The sequence below is a fragment of the Cetorhinus maximus genome, chromosome 12 (assembly GCF_964194155.1).
Source record: "Cetorhinus maximus chromosome 12, sCetMax3.hap1.1, whole genome shotgun sequence".
Lineage (NCBI taxonomy): Eukaryota > Metazoa > Chordata > Chondrichthyes > Lamniformes > Cetorhinidae > Cetorhinus > Cetorhinus maximus.
Genome location: NC_135890.1, coordinates 12858800 through 12879756, shown reverse-complemented (window position 1 = coordinate 12879756; position 20957 = coordinate 12858800). Strand labels below are relative to the sequence as shown.

At 47.2% G+C, this 20957-nt stretch overlaps 1 protein-coding gene across 6 annotated transcripts in view; it reads left to right on the top strand.

The window, feature by feature from the left end:
* LOC144687227 (uncharacterized) overlaps positions 1 to 20957 on the top strand; it is an 84416-nt gene that overhangs the window by 9568 nt on the left and 53891 nt on the right. The window contains exon 1 of one of the 6 annotated variants that reach the window (XM_078553036.1): positions 7891 to 8018. The exons of the other annotated variants lie outside the window; for them this stretch is intronic. The gene's annotated coding sequence lies outside the window, so the exon portion shown is untranslated. Of the gene's footprint in view, positions 1 to 7890; positions 8019 to 20957 lie in introns of those variants that run through there. 6 annotated transcript variants of the gene reach the window in all.

Here is a 20957-nt window from a genome sequence, read left to right as displayed (position 1 = left end):
CCCGGCAGTGGGTTTGGACGCAGAGATTAATTCAGTGGCATGTTTGTGGCGTGTTGAGCATCACGCCAGCCTTTGGTGGGTTCCCATTTGTGGTACCTTTGCATGCCATGAATACTCATTCGCATCACACTTCTTAAAATAAACTCCTACCTTCCAGATAAAGTCAGCGCCGCACAAGAATCTCGTGACACCCGCTTTGTGGTTGGTGTGCACAAGCCGGCTTTGTGCAGCTGTGTCTGAAGTCAGCTGTTTTCCTTGCTGAGCTCTGCGGTACCCGGGAAGGGAGCAGGAGATTGGCAGCTTGTACTAGAGGCTCGGGATTGGCAAGGTCAGGGTAGTGGTGGGGGAATGTGTGTGCAGTGCAGCAGGGGTCACAGAGGCATGTAAGAGGGATCAAGGGGAGGACAGAGGTTGGGGTCGGGGGGCATGAATGAATGGAGTGAGAAGGGCCTGGTGTCCTGGGTGTGGTGGGGAGGCGGTGGGGACAGTCAATCAAGGTAAGAAAATGAGAGGCATAAAGGGCAGTGTCAGTACTGTCCAAATATGTGTCCATCTCGTGGTGTTGGTCAGCAGGGTCCTTACAGGGCTTTGAGTTCACCTTCAACATTTCAGTTACCTCCACTGAGAGTGATCTTGGACAATGTCCTTTACGATGCATAGGAGGGAGGGCCAGCTGAGGCTGCATGTTCAGCCTTTCACAGTGACGAGTACAACACTGGACACTAACATGAACATTCAATAAAGAGTGAACAAAAAGAAAACCACAACATTGTTTCTCCCACAATAAAGGAATGCCTGTAAATCCCCTGTGACCATTAATGCGTGCCAACCATGAGGCATGCCAGTAACCACATGGGAAATGGGAAAAAGCAAGAGAGCAGAAGTGGTGCACACTTCCTGTTCTGCCGTCGGGTATGGCATGTCACTGGTAAAACTCCACCCTGTGTATTGTGTGAACTGTAATGTTGGTGCTGTGTGTTGTGAGAAACGCAGGGAGTGATCTTAGTAGCTAGCGTTAAAAACCATATTGTCTGCCCTCAGCCTGTGTACCGCTGACTCGATCAAATTGTATGCCGAGCAGAATGACGGGTGACTGGTGTCTGCTTCCCTGTACCATGTGTACAGCTACAGATGAATGGAGGCAGTATTGCCCATAATCGCATCCTATTTAAAAAAAGGGAGCACTGTTATTTTAGACACCGAGTTAAACTTATCTCTTGTGGTTTTGAACATGGGGTTTTTGAAAGGAACCCACCAACTCCAGGGATATATTTAAAAATTAATTTATATAGTGCTTTTCGTGTGGCAAAACACCCCAAGGCGCTTCACAGGAACATTTAACATTGATCAACACCAAGCCAGATAATAGAATAAATGTCCAAAAGAGCCATGTTTTAAGGAGCATCTTAAAGTCGGAGAGAGAGAGAGACGGAGAAGTTTAGGGAAGGGATTCCAGAGCTGAGGGCCCCAGGCAACTGAAGGCACGGCTGCTGATGGTGGAACAAAGGCATTTGGGATGCACACGAGGTCAAAATTGGAAAAGCACAGAGACCTTGGAGGTCTGTAGGCTGCAGGAGGTTGCAAAGGTGAGGGGTGGGGGCAGCGAAGTTATGGGATGGGAGGGACAAGGTCATGGGGGATTTGAACAAGAAGATGAAAGTTTTAAAATCGAGACATCGCTGGACCTGATTTTGGTGGGCTAGCTAAAACTCCTGGTGGAAACGACCCTGACTAATCAGTAACTAGGGCTAGAAACTGCAAACTGCCCATTTCTAATAATCAGTCTAATGTCTACCTAAACATGTAGTATGTAAAGAAATGTAGTATGAGAGAAAGAATCTACAATCAGTGAAGTTCACATATGACCAAAGGGCAATGGTTGATGGTTGTTTCTGCAAATGGATATCGGTTCCACAAGGCTCAGTGTTGGGGCCCTTGCTGTTTTTCGCATATATTAATGATTTGGACTTAAATGCGGAAGGCATGATTGGGATATTGGGCATGATTGGAATGACAAGAAAAAAAAATTGGCTGTGTGGTTGATAGTGAAGAGGATAGCTGTTGTCTCCAGAATGACATCAATGATTTGGTTAAGTGGGCAGAAAAGTGGCAAATGGAATTCAACCTGGAAAACTGTGAGGTAATGCATTTGGGGAGGGCAAGGGGATACTCAGTAAATGAGAGGATATTGAGAGGGGTTGAGGAAGTGGGAGATCTTGGAGTGCATGTCCACAGGTCCCTAAAGGTGGCAGGACAGGTGGATAAAGGTGGTCAAGAAAGCTTATGAAATGCTTTCCTTTTTTGGACAAGGTATTGAATACAAAAGCAGGGATGTAATGATGCAACTGTATAAAATGCTGGTTAGGCCACAGCAGGAATTTTGTGTACAGTTCTAGTCACCACATTACAGGAAGGACATAATTGCTCTGGAGAGTACAGAGGAGATTGACAAGAATGTTGCCAGGGCTTGAAAATTGCAGCTATGAGGAAAGATTGGATAGGTTAGGGTTGTTTTCCTTAGAACAGAGGAGGCTGAGGGGTGACCTAATTGAGGTGTACAAAATTATGAGGGGCCTAGATAGGATAGACATAAAAGACCTGTTTCCTCTATCTGACGGGTCAGTTACCAGGGAGCTTAGATTTAAGGTGATTTGTAGAAGGATTAGAGGGGACATGAGGAAAAACTTTTTCACCCAGAGGGTGGTGGGTGTCTGGAATTTACTATCTGAATTGGTGGTTGAGGCTGAAACGCTCAACACATTTAAAAGGTACGTGGATCTGCATCTGAAGTGCTGTAACCTGCAAGGCTACTGGCCAGGTGCTGGAAAGTGAGGTTAAAAATTCTCTCTCTTAGCCAGCGCAGACATGATTGGCTGAATGGCTTCTTTCTGTGCCATAACTTTTTTATGGTTCCCTTTGAATTTGGTAATACGATGCTCAATGGGTAAGCCGTGATTACTGTTACCTGCCCTATGAGAAGCAGACTGAGGAGCCAATGATGGGGCGTACCAAATGACCCTGTTAGGCGGCACTTTGTTTGGGTTCAGGTGTTGGTTTTATTCTGTTAGGTCATGGCTTCCTTGAAAACATTTAGTTCTTGTTTTCTTCTTCTCAGATGTCTTCCTGCATCAATAAGAAATTCCCCTAGAGATTTCTCATGAGAGTACAATAGTGGTAGCACCACACCATCCCAGCAGAATGAAATAGGAATCAAAAAAGTAAGAGAAAATCATAAACAAAAATACCTGGAAAAACTCAGCCGGTCTGGCAGCATCGGCAGAGAGCACAGTTGACGTTTCGAGTCCTCATGACCCTTCAACAGAACTAAGTAAAAATAGGAAAGGGGTGAAATATAAGCTGGTTTAAGGGGCGGTGGGTGGGGGGAGAAGTTGTTGGGACAAGCAGCCAGTAATAGGTGGAGATAACCAAAAGAAGTCACAGACAAAAGAACAAAGAGGTGTTGAAGGTGGTGATATTATCTAAAGGAATGTGCTAATTAAGAGTGGAAAGCAGGACAGATAAGGTACAGATAGCCCTACTGGGGGTGGGGGAATACTAAAAGTGCTAAAAGGTAGAGATAAACAATGGGTGGAAATACATTTAAAAATAATGGAAATAGGTGGGAAAAGAAAAATCTATATAAATTATTGGAAAAAACAAAAAGGAGGGGGAAGAAACGGAAAGGGGGTGGGGATGGAGGAGAGAGTTCAAGATCTAAAATTGTTGAACTCAATATTCAGTCTGGAAGGCTGTAAAGTGCCTAGTCGGAAGATGAGGTGCTGTTCCTCCAGTTTATGTTGAGCTTCACTGGAGCAATGCAGCAAGCCAAGGACAAACATGTGGGCATGCTCACTTCTTTGGGCAGGACTCCTCTCCCCGTTCAACGGATCCTTTTACCCACCTCCAATATTCTCCCTCCACCTGGACCCCTCCCTCTGGATTCTTACCTTCTCTTGATCTTTTCATTGAGAACTGTCGGCGTGACATTAGCCGTCTCAATTTCTCTGCTCCTCTCACCCACTCTAACCTGTCTCTCTCTGAACTTACTGCACTCCGTTATCTCAGGTCCAACCCTAACATTTTCATCAAACCCGCTGACAAGGGTGGTGCTGTTGTTGTCTGGCGCACTGACCTCTACCTCGCAAAGGCTGAGCGTCAACTCACAGACACTTCCTCCTACCTCCCCCTGGAGCATGATCCCACCACTGAACATCAAGCCATTGTTTCCAGGACTGTCACTGACCTCATCTCCTCTGGAGATCTTCATTCCACAGCTTCCAACCTGATAGTCGCCCAACCTCGGACGGCCCGCTTCTACCTCCTACCCAAAATCCACAAACAGGACTGTCCCGGCAGATCGATCGTGTCAGCCTGTTCCTGCCCCACGGAACTCATTTCTCGCTATCTTGACTCCCTTCTCTCTCCCCTTGTCCAGTCCCTTCCCACCTACATCCGTGATTCCTCTGACACCTTACGTCACATCAACAATTTCCAGTTCCCTGGCCCCAACCGCCTCCTCTTCACCATGGACGTCCAATCCCTCTACACCTCCATCCCCCACCGGGATGGTCTGGTGGCTCTCCGCTTCTTCCTTGAACAGAGGCCCGAACAATCCCCATCCGCCACTACTCTCCTCCGTCTGGCTGAACTTGTTTTCACACTGAACAATTTCTCATTTAACTCCTCTCACTTCCTCCAAATAAAAGGTGTGGCTATGGGTACTCGCATGGGTCCCAGCTATGTCTGTCTCTTTATGGGGTATGTGGAACATTCCTTGTTCCAGTCCTACTCTGGCCCTCTCCCACAACTCTTTCTCCGGTACATCGATGATTACTTCGGTGCTGCTTCATGCTCTCGTCGGGACCTGGAAAAATGTATTAATTTTGCGTCCAATCTCCACCCCTCCATCATTTTCACATGGTCCATCTCTGACACTTCCTTTCCCTTCCTTGACCTCTCTGTCTCAATTTCTGGTGATAGACTGTCCACGAATATCCATTACAAGCCAACCGACTCCCACAGCTACCTCGACTACAGCTCCTCACACCCCACTTCCTGTAAGGACTCCATCCCATTCTCTCAGTTCCTTTGCCTCCGTCGCATCTGTTCTGATGATGCCACTTTCAAAAACAGTTCCTCTGACATGTCCTCCTTCTTCCTTAACCGAGGTTTTCCACCCATGGTGGTTGACAGGGCACTCAACCGTGTCCGGCCCATCTCCCGCGCATCCACCCTCACGCCTTCTCCTCCCTCCCAGAAACATGATAGGGTCCCCCCTTTCCTCACTTATCACCCCACCAGCCTCCGCATTCAAAGGATCATCCTCCGCCATTTCCGCCAACTCCAGCATGATGCCACCACCAAACACATCTTCCCTTCACCCCCCCGGCGGTATTCCGCAGGGATCGTTCCCTCCGTGACACCCTGGTCCACTCCTCCATCACCCCCTACTCCTCAACCCCCTCCCACGGCACCTTCCCATGCGACCGCAGAAGTTGCAACACCTGCCCCTTCACTTCCTCTCTCCTCACCATCCAAGGGCCCAAACACTCCTTTCAAGTGAAGCAGCATTTCACTTGCACTTCCCCCAACCTAGTGTACTGCATTCGTTGCTGCCAATGCAGTTTCCTCTACATTGGAGAGACCAAACGCAGACTGGGTGATCGCTTTGCAGAACACCTTCGGTCTGTCCGCAAGCATTACCCAGACCTCCCTGTCGCTTGCCATTTCAACAATCCACCCTGCTCTCATGCCCACATGTCTGTCCTTGGCTTGCTGCATTGCTCCAGTGATGCTCAACGTAAGCTGGAGGAGCAGCACCTCATCTTCCGACTAGGCACTTTACAGCCTTCCGGGCTGAATATTGAGTTCAACAATTTTAGATCTTGAACTCTCTCCTCCATCCCCACCCGCTTTCCGTTTCTTCCTCCTCCTTTTTGTTTTTTCCAATAATTTATATAGATTTTTCTTTTCCCACCTATTTCCATTATTTTTAAATGTATTTCCACCCATTGTTTATCTCTACCTTTTAGCACTTTTAGTATTCCCCCACCCCCACTAGGGCTATCTGTACCTTATCTGTCCTGCCTTCCACTCTTAATTAGCACATTCCTTAGATAATATCACCACCTTCAACACCTCTTTGTCCCTTTGTCTGTGACTTCTTTTGGTTATCTCCACCTATTACTGGCTGCTTGTCCCAACAACTTCTCTCTCCCCCCACCCACCTTAAACCAGCTTATATTTCACCCCCTTCCTATTTTTACTTAGTTCTGTTGAAGGGTCATGAGGACTCGAAACGTCAACTGTGCTCTTCTCCGCCGATGCTGCCAGACCTGCTGAGTTTTTCCAGGTATTTCTGTTTCTGTTTTTGTTTTGGATTTCCAGCATCTGCAGTTTTTTGCTTTTATAAGAGAAAATCATGATGCACAGCACCCACCGACAAAACCGCAGCCATGTATCAGTGGAGGGCGGACCAGGGACAGTAACAGGAATCCTACGTTTTTTATTGAAGACGCAGGAAATAGAGACATTTCTCACCTCCCTCCCCACCCATCCCCGTCCCCGCCACCCACCCCACCTCCCCCTGCCTTCACTGCACACAGACAGATTCATCGGGGAAACATTTTCACTAAGATTCTATTCAGTGCAGCCAGAGTTGTTGATCCAAGTCAGTGACTTGGACTGGAGTCCAGTGTGAGTCTTTTTTCCTGGCTTATGACTTGACTTGGAGAAAATTGACTTGGCGACATTCCTCAGTTTTTTTAAAAAAAGGTTTGATTTTAATCCTAGCGTGGTACAGCCAATCAACGTTTCAGCACCAACCACGATGTATGGAATCTAGCACAGGTTTTTTTGTCCTTCTCCTGCCTGATTCCACCCATTGCCACCACCGGTTGCTTTGGAGACCGGACTGCCAGATCCACAAGCAACTATTGGCCGAGCAGCTTGACGATCAGAGGCGGCCTAAGTGCCAGATTCCCTATTCTCTCCCTTTCTCATTGAGCTTGTGTGAAGAGAGGACTGTTTGTTGGTGTCAGTGGAAACACCCAGAGGCAGAGGAAACAACTCTTAACTCATGAGTTAAATAAGGGTTTCAACCCAGTTCCTGCCAGTACGTGTTGCCCACCCCAAAGACCGACAACAAAAGCTTTCCATGGCCAACCCCAGCCTTTCTATTGCCGCCCCTGACCTTTCCATGGCTGCCCGACTCGTCCACGGTCTCCCCTGGTGCTTTCATGGCCGCCTTGACCCGATCATTCCGTGGCCGCCCTCGGCCCTTCAATGGTCACCCTCAGCCCTCGGCCAGGCTGCCCCCTGGCCCTGCCATTACTGTCCCCGGCCCCCGAGCTTCCCACAGCCACGTACCTGAACAGGGAAGAGGGGGAGAGGGACAGGGGAGATGTTGCATTTTGATGTTTGCTTTACACGAGCTCACCAATTTCACACCAGGACTGGTAAACCATATGTAGATTCGGTTTGTTTGAAGTTACAGCACAGGATAGCTCGGCGGACAGATCTACTTTGTGGATTCAGCAACTATTACTCACAACTGCAGTTCCACACCACACTACACGCGTTTTACTAGCTGCTGGTCACATTCTGCTCCACATCCTGGCTACTTGTTCATTTGCATATCCCCTTAAAGTGATGTCACAATAGGACAGGTACAGGGGAGACTGAGGGACAGGTGAATGGGACAAGGGAGCAGGACATGTAACAGCACATGTGAACTAAACCATGACAGTGTGACATGTATTACATGTACTAACTGCATTGAATGTTGAAATGCTGAGATCACTTCGGCAATTGCTATGCACATCTTATGTGCATTGCTCCAGAAAACTATGCAACAATCATGTCATCACCAAAAGTCGTATCATTTGGTTATAAAATTGACAAAAGTTGGTCACAAAGCAAACTCCTGTCAGTAAAACACGTGGAACGATGGTGCTTGATGGCCCTGAGACGACACTGAGTTGAAACCTCGACATCGACCTGAAAAGCCATCCTGAAAAGTAAGTTTTGACAGTATTTTACAGCCTTGGTTACATTTTATACTTTTGGCAGTATGATGGTGAAGAGTGGATGAGTCGACAGGGTCTGTATTTTCAAATACATTCAAATAACAAAGTGACTGAGACTTGACTTGTTTGCTAAGATTAAGAGGACAGGGAGGGACAGGGGACTGTATGTCTCCATCTGGCCTTTACCCAGTTGCCAAGTAATACTTAGAAAACTGAGTCGAGTGTTGGTGGTTCATTGGGAAAACCACAATTCCTACATCGAATAAATGGAAGTTTTTACAGCATGATGCATCCCATGTGGAAATCAAATTTCCAAGGCAGTCTTTAAGCCTTTACTCTGTTTAAAGCACATTTATTTTAGTGAGGTATGAATAACACAGTCTTCGACTTCAATTACAAGAAATGTTTTTGCCGCAGTATATTGACCACGACAATGACAACTTGCGTTTATATAGAGCCTTTAACAGAGAAAGATGTCCCAAGGTGCTTCATTGAGGTGTAACCACACAGAAGTGGATGCCAACCCAGGAGATATCGGAAGAGGTGGCCAGATGCTTGCTCAAAGAGAGGGATTTAAGGAGGGCTGAAAGAGAAAATGAGGTGGAGGACTTTAGGGAGAACATTCCAGAGCAGAAGGAGCTTTTTTAAAACATTGCCTAAAATAAAAACTGTCGAGAGCTGCAAGATGAAAATTTGACATTTCTAAACCTAATACTTGGCATATTGCCAAGTGTCCCTGGTAGAATGCAAAAGTTGTATTTATAATAAATAAAGTACATCAACTGAATTTATAATTATAATTTGATTAGGAACCATTATTTAAAGAGAAATCCAAATGCCTGGTTTTAACTATGCCACAGGGTTTCAAAAATGAACTTTATTGTACATAAAAGACTTCAACGAAACAAGCACAATTAACTTAACAACATGGTTTATAACTATGTAGGTTTTTACATCAAACTTCCCCAAGAATTTTTTTCTATTCTTTTATGGATGTGGGCGTCAATGACTAGGCCAGCATTTGTTGCTCATTCCTAATTGCCCCTTGAACCGAGTGGCTTGCTAGGCCACTTCAGAGGGCAGTTAAGAGTCAACCACATTGCTGTGAGTCTGGAGTCACAGGTAGGCCAGACTGGGTAAGGGTGGCAGACTTTCTTCCCTAAAGGGCATTAGTGAACCACGTGGGATTTTCTGACAACGGATGATGGTTTCACACCATCACGGAGACTAGCTGGTAATTCCAGATTTATTAATTGAATTTGGCTGCCACTTGAAGCCATGTCCCCCAGAGCATTAGCCTGGGCCTCTGGATTTGCTTGTCCAGTGACATTACAACTACACCACTGTCTGCCACTGAGATTCTACATATGAACATACAAATTAGGATCAGGAGTAGGCTATTTGGCCCCTGGAACTAGAACACTCACGTCCAAAACAAAATTGGCTCTCTAGACTGCCCCTACTGGAATGATTATAGACGCCTCGTCTCCATCAAAAAGACCAACCAAAAGGTCATCCAAGCTGTTCAGGCCATTCCCCTGCTGTTTTACAACCTTACCTTTCCAACTTTTAACCTCTTAATTCAACATGGCCCCAACCTTTTTTAAATGTAATAGACGCCAAGCTTATTTTAATTAAAACTAAAAGTTAATATATTAAATTACATGAACCATGAACTAGATGTTCACAACTGTATCAGTAAAATAAATCAAAATTAAAACAGTTGTAACTCTGAATTGTTGAGCTTCTTGACTTTACTATAATTTTGTCAGTAAAGTCACCTTTAAAACAAACTTTAAATTAAGTTGTGCAGAATTAAGACTATTTTTTAGGCTGTTGATTCTTGTGATTTTAATTAAAGTTTCTAATAGCACAACCTGAAAAATTTATCATCTCAGCTGCATTAGGTACAATAATGGTCGCTGCCATAAAACCTGTTCCTCGAACCAAATTCATTGGCCAGAACTTTATGTTCGTCGGTCAGGCGGGCAGCCGATTGCCGCTGGCGAAACGGGCCGCGCCGCCATTTTCTGCGGGCTGGCCAATTAAGGCCGGCCCAGCGGGTTAGCGACACCCGTGGAGAACGGGAAAATAGTCACGGGGGCGGGTGTGCTCAGACCGCCGGTTCCAATGGGGAGCCGGCAGCCTGTACAAAGAGTGGCCAGGCAGCCTCGTTGAGGCAGTTCACCATGGCCACTCAGAGATCAAGAAATGTTGCATGGAGGGCAGAGGAGGAGGAGGTGGAGGAGGGGGGGGGGGGGAGGCGGACAGGCTGCAGGAGAGGCCAATGGGGGTGGGCGGGGGGGCACTGTGCCCCCCCCCCCCCAGATTTTCGGACGCATGCCTTGCTGCCCTCCTGCAAGAGGTGGGAAACCGGTGTAAGATTCTGTATCCGGAGGATGGGAGGAGGAGGGACCCCCCATGTCACCAGCCAGGTGTGGGAGGAGGTGGGTGAGGCTGTAAGCACCCATGATGATGTGCGACGCACTGGCACCCAGTGCAGGAAATAATTCAATGATTTGCTGTGCTCTGGAAGGGTGAGTACCATGTCGGCCTTGGCCATTTGACCCAGAAGGTAGCCATCTGTCGCATGCTGGGTGGGCAAATGGGTACTGACCATGCTTACACCAGCCTTCGTGGTTGAGAAGAAGGGTTCTCCCCGCAGCATATGTTGGTTTCTGTGGCATTTGAGTGGTTTGGGGGCAACCTGCAGGGGAGGCCGCTAGACACATACTCAGAACTCCAACACGTGTCTTATTGATGGTAATGACATGGTCCAAGGGGAGCCTCATGGTCTTTTGGCCAAGTCCCATCTGCTGGCATCGGTGCCGCACCAATTTGTTCCTCCTTGCCATGGGCGCTAGGACCCGTGTGCTATTCAAAGTGATGGACGCCGAATGTGTCCAAGAGGACCATTGGGGGAGGGGGTTGGGACCAGCCGTACTATCTTCTGGGGACTGATCACCAGTAGTGTGGACAGGAGCCGCTGGAGGCCTCAGATGGGCCGCTGTGGTTGGGGTGCGGTGTGCGCGTGCAGAGTACATGAGCAATCAGCCCCAATAAATCCTCTTCTCTGTTCTACAGGCAAAAAGTAACCACAATGCACGGGAGCGCCACTGGACTGGAGGTGGGCACACCCTCCTCCAGTGCCTCACACCCTTCAAGGAGCAGGCCATGGAGCTGGGCAGGAGGGCAGGGCAGCTGGGGTCCAATGGCCAGGTATTTGAGGTCCACAGTCCCATCCACTCTGTCTGCCCACCACCCAAACCACTGATGGTTGCTGCAATCGTTAATGCTGCAACACTGCTCATTCACAGACTGAGACACTCTGACATGTGGGTCATACAGGGGGGACCCTCGTCCCCTTGAGGAATCGCGTCTCCACCACCTTCCAAAGTCACCTTATCACATTTGTGACCACTATCCCCATGGTCTAACATGCCATTGGATCACTGCTGCACAGCCAAAGATTTATTCCATTCTAGGGGGCTTGGGACCTCCTGCACCGTTTCAGCCAGTGCGACCCACATTACTCAGTCCAAAAGGTCCTCAGCACCTCAGCTGTGAACCTCATGGCACTTAACTTAGATGAATGCCACCACGTTACTCATCCCTGCGCCAAGGGGAAATGTTGCCTTCTGCCCACCCGGTCTATGCCCCTCCTTACGGAATGAAGGGCAATAGTATGATCTCTCAATCTCCTGTGATCGGTGGAAAATGTCACAACCGTTTGAGATGTTTCCTCAGCCCCGCAACTATCCAGGCAACAATGCATCCACATCATGTACCCCTGCACTCTCCCCACTCCTATGGTTCATAACATGCCATGTGGCATTCCTGAGGCCATCTGACCAGCCTGTCTGCATGTGCGTTTAATGTTTGAGGCTTGTCTTGACTCATTTCCACCTCACCAATGTTCTTCTCCTCAGGGTCTTGAAGGGTGAGTGACTTATGAGGCTGGGGGGGAAAGGGATGAAAGGTTGAGGTGAATGAACGCTAACTGATGCACTGTCCTTGTTGTTAATTTCAGCATCACCACCAGAGCCACCCACACCTCGACCCTGCAGCCCCCCCTCCACACCTGAGGGCCAATTTGCGGCACATCATTTCAGCCAACCAGGCACCAGTGCAGACACACACACCTTGGTGGGGACTTTACCGTCGACTAGTGTCCCGGGTCACAGTGGAGAGGGCACATCACAATCGCTGGAGGAGATGGTCGGGACAGAGAGTGCCGATGGCTCCAGCAGCCGGAGGGCTGCAGGGGACGAGGCACATGCTGAGTCCGGCACCGATGACGTGCCTCTGGAGTTGTCCCCATTGCAGCAGCTGCAGGACAGGCGGCTGGAAGTGCGTTTGCATCTGGCAGGGTTGCATGAGGGAGTGGTTCAGTTGCTGTCTGCGATGGAGGAGTCCAGGCAGAGTGCATGCGAAGAATCCACCCTCAGGGCAGAGCATCAGGATTCCTTCAATGAGAGATTGGCGACTCTCATAGAGAGGGGCTTCCACCAAATGGATCAAAATAGGATTGGGTTACGCTCTGACCTGCAACCCCTCTCAGCGGTTCTGGCCACAGGTGGTGTTTTCCATTGTGGGAGATGTTGTGGACACCAAGCACCGGCACTCGGTGCCCATGCATTTGCGGTGAGCAGGGAGGTAGATTTGAACCTCACGTCGGTGCAGCAGCTGCCTGCCGTCGCTGTTAGCTCCTCTCAGGGCGCTCCGGATGAGGGCAGCAGCTCCTCTGCCCCTCTGCCAGTCAATGTTGCTTCCATTGAGACTGTGACAACTGGGGAGGTGCCAGTTCAGGAACTGGCCACTCCATCCCAGGCGGGGCCATCGCAGGCTCCACGGGCCAGAGGACACACGCCAAGATCATCGAGGCCAATAGGACAGCAGAGTCAGCAGGCTGTCTCTCAAGCCACTCTGAGCGATGAGGTGGCACCTAGACGTAGCACCCACAAACATAAGCATAAGGCACCTTAGGCACTCCACGGGTATGTCACTGGTGATTTTGTGTTGGCCTTAGAATAGGGACCCATTTTTCTGTCATTGTGAAATAATCATGTGTGCTTTAATTTTGGATACAATAAAGTCCACCTTTGTTACCATGGCTGAGGGTCTTTTCATTGTAGTGCTTTTTTCTTTTTCACATAATTATCATGAGTGTTTGAGTGGACATTGATGTTTCTGTACTAAAGCCTTATTTGCAGCTGAAAAGGTAGAAGATGTAGCACCTAAGTGCCACGTGTGGAAATTCCAGGCAATGCTGCTCCTGCTGATCCATGTGTGTGGAGCTAGCTGAAGGTCCTTTGGATTAAATTGTCGCGGGTGTCCCTGCCTCCTTAGTGTAAATGCGGGTTGTCGTTGTGGCCCTCATCATCGCCCTGTGCTTCCTCATCCTCTGAGCCACTGCTGGATTCATCATGTGCAGCCTCATCCAGGGCGTCAAGGTCTTCATCGTCAACTGCATCCCCCCTTTCCAGCGCAAGATTGTGCAGAGCGCAGCATGCTACCACTATCAGAGAGACACGATCTGGGGGGTACTGGAGTGCGCCCCCTGAGCGGTCAAGGCAACGGAAGCGCGTCTTGAGAAGACCGATGGCTCTCTCCACCACAGCCCTTGTGGTGCCCTGGCTCCTATTGTACCACTGCTCAGCTTCTTGGATGGTGTAGTGGCGTCATGAGCCACCTTCGCAGGGGATAGCCTTTGTCATCCAGCAGCCAACCATCCAGCCGGGCTGGAGCACTGAAGAGCCCCGGCACCTGGGAGTGTCTGAGGATGTCGGCGTCGTGGGAGCTGCCTGGGTACCTTGCACAGAATTGTAGAATCAGCATCCTGTGATCACACACTATCTGCATGTTCATGGAGTGGAAGCCCTTCCTGTTGAAGAAGGCACCGGGCTCACCCGCTGGCACCTTGATGGCCACATGTGTACAGTCTATAGCACCCTGGACGCGGGGGAAGCCAGCAATGTCTGTGAAGCCTCTGGCTCGCTGTGCCTGGCTTGCCTGGTCCCAGCAGAAGTGGATGAAGCTGGATACCCATCTGAACAGAGCGTCTGTAACCTGCTTGACACAAGTATGGACAGCTCATTGGGAGACACCGCAAAGATCACCCACCGAGCCCTGGAAGGAGCCGGAGGCATAGAAGTTGAGGGCAACTGTGAGCTTCAGAGCCACTGGCATGGGGTGTCCACCCACACAGTTCGCGGAGATCTCAGGGCCAATCATCTGACAGATACAGATGACTGTCTCCTTGAGAGGCGGAGCCTCCTTCGGCACTGCACCTCAGACATATTGAGGTAGCTGCTTCGCCGCCTGTAAACCCTGGCAGCAGGATAGTGACGTCTTCTGCAGCCCCTTCCGCCTTGGACAACCTCTTGGCCCTGCGCCCCTTGTGCCTGTGCCTGGACACCCAAAGGTGGCTCCCCTGGAGGCTGATTGTCCAGTCCTGGCCTCCTCTTTATTCTATCCCTCCCTTCCTCCTCAGAGGAGCTGCCTCCAGTGGAGATGTCAGAACCCATATCCCCAGGCGAAATGGAGGCCTCCGGAAAGCTGCAGGCCCGAGAAAGAATGCTCTCTGCAGACTGGTTTCAAGTTACACAAAAAGCTCTTGGACATCGATGAGAACTAATAACAATCACACAGGCAAGTTTTAAACACTTTCATCAATTATAACTTCATGTAAAACATGAACAACCCCTCTGAGTCCACATATCCTGACATCGCAAAAGTTTTCTTAAATAATCTCCTATCCGCCTGCCCGTTGGGCCCGTGCGCTGACCCGAAGTTTGCACGGGCTCCTTAAAATCCTGCGCAATTGGCAAGTTAAGGGCCTTAACGAGCCCTTCAATTAATGGCGGGCGAACTGAGCGCGCCCGCCCACCGAAATATCGCGATGCCACGCGCTGACGTCGGCACGCTCACGCGACGTCAGTCGGAAAATTCTGCCCATTTTCTACAACCGTGGTATGGCTGTACCACTTAAACAGATTTATTTACAGCGCAATTAGATGGAAGCCATTGTTTTCTGTCCCTGCTTCGAACTCCGTTTCCTAGCTACCAACTCCATCCCTCTACCTGGCAACGGTCTGAGATTAAGTCAGTCTGCTCACAACTTTGGTGTCACATTTGATCCCAAGATGAACTTCTAACCTCATATCCGTGCCAACATTAGACTGCCTATTTCCACCTCCGTAACATCGCCCGACTTTGCCATTCTTAGTTCATCTGCTGCTGAAACCGTTATTCATGCCTTCCTTACCTCCGGACTCACCTATTCCAAAGCATTTCTGGCTGGTCTCTCACAGTCTACCCCCTGTAAACTTGTCACCCGAAAGTCTGCTGCTTGTGTCTGAACTCGTACCAAGTCCTGTTTCCCTATCACCCCCGTGTCCGCTGACCTACACTGGCACCCAGTCCAGCAACGTCTTGATTTTAAAATTCTCATCCTTGTTTTCAAATCTGTCCATCGCCTGTCCGTGCCCCTGTAATCTCCCCTAGCCCCACAAACCTCTTAGATATCTGCCCCTCTCTAATTCTGGCCTCTCGTGCATCTCCAATTTTAATCACTGCAACCATTTGTGACTGTACCTTCAGTTGCCCAGTGTCAGGAAGATATAATAATTTTCATAATGTTATTGGAACTTATTGTAGAGTAATAGTGGGGTGTGTGTGCGCGTGCATGTCTTAATTAAATCATACTCTGTTTTATAATGTTCTTATGAAGCACCTTGGGATGTTTCCTTACGTTAAGGATGCTATATTAATACAATTTCTTGCTAAAATAATCATTTGAAACCATAAAGCTCAGTGTAATAATTAACCTTTGACCCTGACAAGATCCTGGCTCTTTGTTTTCTTGCTCTTTATTTGGTTTCTTTCCTGTTAATGTGATCTGACAGGTAAAGGTTGGGAGCCGCAAATTAGATGTCAAATTGCCTCATTGCTCTGGAGCCATAGGTTGCAGACTCCCGTTCCTGAGCATGCATTGCCAGGCAGAAGAAGTCACAGGTGCCATGTCAGGAAGATATAATAATTTTCAGAATGTTATTGGGATTTATTGTAAAGTTGAGTAATAGTTTTGTGTGTGCATGTGCATGCGTGCGTGGCAGGCAGCTGGTCTGAAGGCTTTGATGTAACAGAAGATAAGCTGGGTTTGAATTGTTAGGTAGGTAAACATAGGTGTAAAGGGAACGTTTGCATTTTTAAATAAACCATATTGGATTGATTTCAAAGGAGGGGTGAAATGTTTCACCTAGCCAGGAGAAGTTAAGAAACAGTGTGTTTATTTTTTCCCAAAGATGACTGGTAAAATTGGCACTGTGAGAGATTTTTATTATTAGAGAGATAAAGTCCAAAGACATAGTGAAACAATGGGAATTTGCATTCAAAGGGGAAAATATGGTTAAAGGAGCGAAGGCTGTGTGTAAGGAGAAGCATTCTAAGATCTAACAAGTGTGAAAAGCCTTCAGCATCTAAGCCTCAAGCTGCTGTCTACAAAGAACAGAAGTTAAGAAAACTCACTTTGAATTGGATTGTTCAGGGTATTTTGGGTTTCTTTGCCTGGGTCTTTTAAAATCTGTGTGTCTTACTGTTGCCTTAATGAAACTGTAACTGGGAGTTAGATTAACTAGGGGATTTAGAAGTTATCATAGTAGAAATTCATAGATCTATGTGTGTGCTTAAAATCATTTCTTCCAGTAAGAAGGTTTAATTTAGTATTGTACAAAACCTATAAGCCTCAGTGGCCTTATTACTACTGAATTCAAGGCACCCATCTCGAAATTTATACAAATTGCAAAACAAGTTGTGGCAGCTGTTTCAAGTTTCCCTTTGGGATTTGAGCAGCTCAGCGTTTACCAACGGTTGTGCCATAACATGCCAATGGTGAAATGAACAGAGGGAGGTTAAAAGATTTTAGGAAAACACTGCTTCTGATTTCCCCCGATAGTTCAACTGGCTCTGACTGCGCCTTACAAATGATGATCCTGGATTCAGTCAGCAGCCTGTGCTGAGTTTAGCCAAGGAGCAACAATTGACCTAAACATCCCATGACTATGGAAGGGAAAGAATGGTCAAAGAGCTCCCTCATCACTCCTCCAGGAGTAGGATGAGTACAGGGCCCAGGCAACTGTGGTGCCTTCAGTATTCCAATTACCAATTGATACTCGCCATCAAGGCTTACGCATGGCTGCTTTGGGGAGGTATTAAAGGGTGATTGGTTTTTCTGGAACCATATTCCAGGGCTGGGATTTTCAGGCCCCGCCATGACAGGACCCCCCCCCCCCCCACCAACCCACCCAACCCCGGCAAGGGATGCGGCGGCCTAGCCAAATATCCGTTGACTTTCGGCGGGACTGGATGATCCTGGCCGCAGGTGAGGCCGGAAAATCCCGCCCCAGGAGTCGCACTCCCCAGGAGGAGGAGGGAGGAGATACAGTGGCAGAAGAACGAAGAGAAAAATAACAAGATAAGAATACGATCCATCACATTCCAAACAGTGTCAAGTGGGTGTAACACGTGTAACCTTTAAACTGGAATTGTTGTAGTCTAAATCTTTAATACCAACGATCATGAATACACACTTTCACACACTTTACAACAGTTAGTGTCATTTGGGAGGATCTGCACTTTACATCCTATAAACAGGCAGCAATAAATGGTGACAGTGGGTCTCACTACATAGTATCATCAAGGGCACTTCAAGAACTGATGACGGTAACAACATTCAACAGAAAGGTTTATTTTGCAGATGAGTCTGCAATGGCGCATTTCTTACATAAATCTTCTGCTAAGTGTAAGGTTTCTTTGTTCCTTAGGCTCACAGCATGGTAAAGCAATACACTCATTTGCATATTTAGATTATTATACATTAAGAATACTACACAAAGCACTATAATAAATTACAACAAGAACAAACAGGGTAAGGATTAAACCTGATAGAGAATTCTAGCCCAGGGATGTTATCCTATATTCAGTACTGAATGAGCAGAAATTTCCTCCAATTAAATATTGGGAAGGCTGAAGCCATTGTTTTCAGTCCCTGCTCTGAACTTCGTTCTCTAGCTACTGACTCCAACCCTCTCCCAGGCAACAATCTGAGATTACACCAGTCTGTTGGTGCCATATTTGATCTGGAGATGAGCACCCAATCACATATCCATGCCATCACTAAGACAGCCTATTTGGCAGGCACAATTACATGACCATCACAGTTGCATCATAATATATGTCACGTGAGATGGACAGGTCCCTTAAACAGCAGTGATGCATAGTCCAACAATTAGACTTTTAATGTGCATCACAAATGTCAGCCTTGGCTCGCTTTTGGCTCCAAGTCAGAAAGTTCTGGGTTCATGGTCCATTCCAGAGACTTCATTGATCTAGGCTGATAACTCCTGTACAGTACTGTAGGAGTGCTGCACTGTCAGGGATGCCATCATTCGGGTGAGATGTTAAGTTAAGACCCTGTAAGTAATTTATATTAGATTCGGTCTTTGGTACTCTGAGACGGGAGGGAGCTTTGTTCCAGAGTAGATATAGGTTTTATTAGAAGTTGCAATGTAAGTAGTAATGATGCTAAAATACAAAGGGTGCAGCCAAAACACATTAACTAAGATATTCAGATGCAACTTTATTAAAGCTTTAACATTAAGACGATCAAACTTGAACGGGCTTGTTACCAATTTCATCCTAAGAACTTTCCAGCATCCCTGTGTTCAGTCCAACAATAGTTATTACAAGATCTTGGATCTGCTTTGCGCCAACATGTCAATTAATTCCAATGTGTCCTTAGTCAAGCAGCCATCTGCTAACTCATGCATGCTTCCCAGGCCTCCATCCCATAAACAGGCAGCAATAAATGGTGACAGTGGGTCTCACTACATAGTATCATCAAGGGCACTTCAAGAACTGGTGACGATAACAACATTCAACAGAAAGGTTTATTTTGCAGATGAGTCTGCAATGGCGCATTTCTTACATAAATCTTCTGCTAAGTGTAAGGTTTCTTTGTTCCTTAGGCTCACAGCATGGTAAAGCAATACACTCATTTGCATAGTTAAATTATTATACATTGAGAATACTAGACAAAGTATTATAATAAATTACAACAAGAACAAACAGGGTAAGGATTAAACCTGATAGAGAATTCTTGCCCAGGGATGTTATCCTATATTCAGTACTGAATGAGCAGAAATTTCCTCCAAATAAATATTGGGAAGACTGAAGCCATTGTTTTCAGTCCCTGCTCCGAACTTCGTTCTCTAGCTACTGACTCCAACCCTCTCCCAGGCAACAATCTGAGATTACACCAGTCTGTTGGCGTCATATTTGATCCCAAGAAGATCACATATCCGTGCCATCACTAAGGCCGCCTATTTCCACATCCATAACATCGTCCAGCTTCGCCCCAATCTCAGCTCATGTGCTGCTGAAACCCTCATTCATGCGTTTGTTACCTCAAGTCTTGACTATTCTAATGCACTCCTGACTGGTCTCCCACATTTCATCCTCAGTAAAGTCGAGATCATCCAAAACTTTGCTGCCCATGTTTTAACTCACACCAAGCCCTGTTCCCCTTGTGTTCAATGACCTACATTGGCTCCTGGCCAAGCAATGTCTTGTTTTTAAAATCTCATCCCTATTTCCAAGACCCTCCATGGCCTCATCCCTCCCTGTCTCCATAATCTACTCCAGCCCCATAATCCTCCAGGCAAATCTTTGCTCCCCTCTAATTCTGGCCTCTGAGTATCTCTGATTTTAATTGCTCCAACATTGGAGGCTGTGCCTTCAGTTGCCTGGGCCCCAAGCTCTGGAATACCCTCCCTACACCTCTGTGCCTGTCAACCTCACTTTCCCCCTTTAAGACACTCCTTAAAACACACCTCTTTTAATATTTCCTTATGTGGTTTGATGCCATTTTAAAAAATTTAATGCTCCAACGAAGCATCTTAGGACATTTCATTACATTAAAGGGGCTATATAGAGAATACAAGTAACATCCCAGAAAAAGCTGTAAATCAGGAAATGGAAGGGAGGGAGGAACTCAAGAAAATTACAATCACCAGGCAAGTGGTACTGAGGAAATTGTTGGATCCGCGGGCTGACAAGTCCCCAGGTCCTGATGGACTTCACCCTAGAGTCTTAAAAGAACTGGCTAGTGAGATGGTTGATGTGTTAGTTTTAATTTTACAAAATTTCCTAGATTAGATTAGAAAATAACTAATATAACTCCTTTCTTCAAAAAGGGAGGGAGGCAGAAAGCAGGAAACTATAGGCCAGTTAGCCTAACATCTGCCATAGGGAAAATGTTAGAAGCTATGATTAAAGGCGTTATAGCAGGGGACTTAGATAAATTCAAGTTAATCAGGCAGAGTCAACATGGTTTTTGTGAGAGGGAAATCATGTTTAACCAATTTAATGGAGTTCTTTGAAAAAGTAACATGTGCTACGGATAAAGGGAAACTGGCGAATGTACTTAGATTTCCAAAAGGCATTTGGTAAGGTGCCACATCAAAGGATATTGCAGAAAATAAAAGCTCATGGGGCAGGATTTTCAGCTCAGCGTGCAGGCGCGTGCCTGACATGCCCGAGTGTGAAATAGCGCGCGATGACGTTGGGGCGAGCCTCCTGACGTCATCGTGCACTCACGCGACATTTCGGTCGGTGGGCACGCGCGAGAGTCGACAGTGCGCCTGCCGACAATTAAGAGGCCTATTAAACCCATGAATCAATTAATTCATTTGAATTTTTCGCTGCCCGTCCAACCTTATGGTTGGTGGGTGGGCGAATAGGCCAAGCGGCCTTTGCGTTTTTTGCAAAACCTCATCCAAGGGCGGGATGAGGTTTCCAGCAGTGAATTAAAAAAAAGCAATAAAAAGTTTTTAAACTCACCTTTAACATGCCCCTGTTCATGTGACAGAG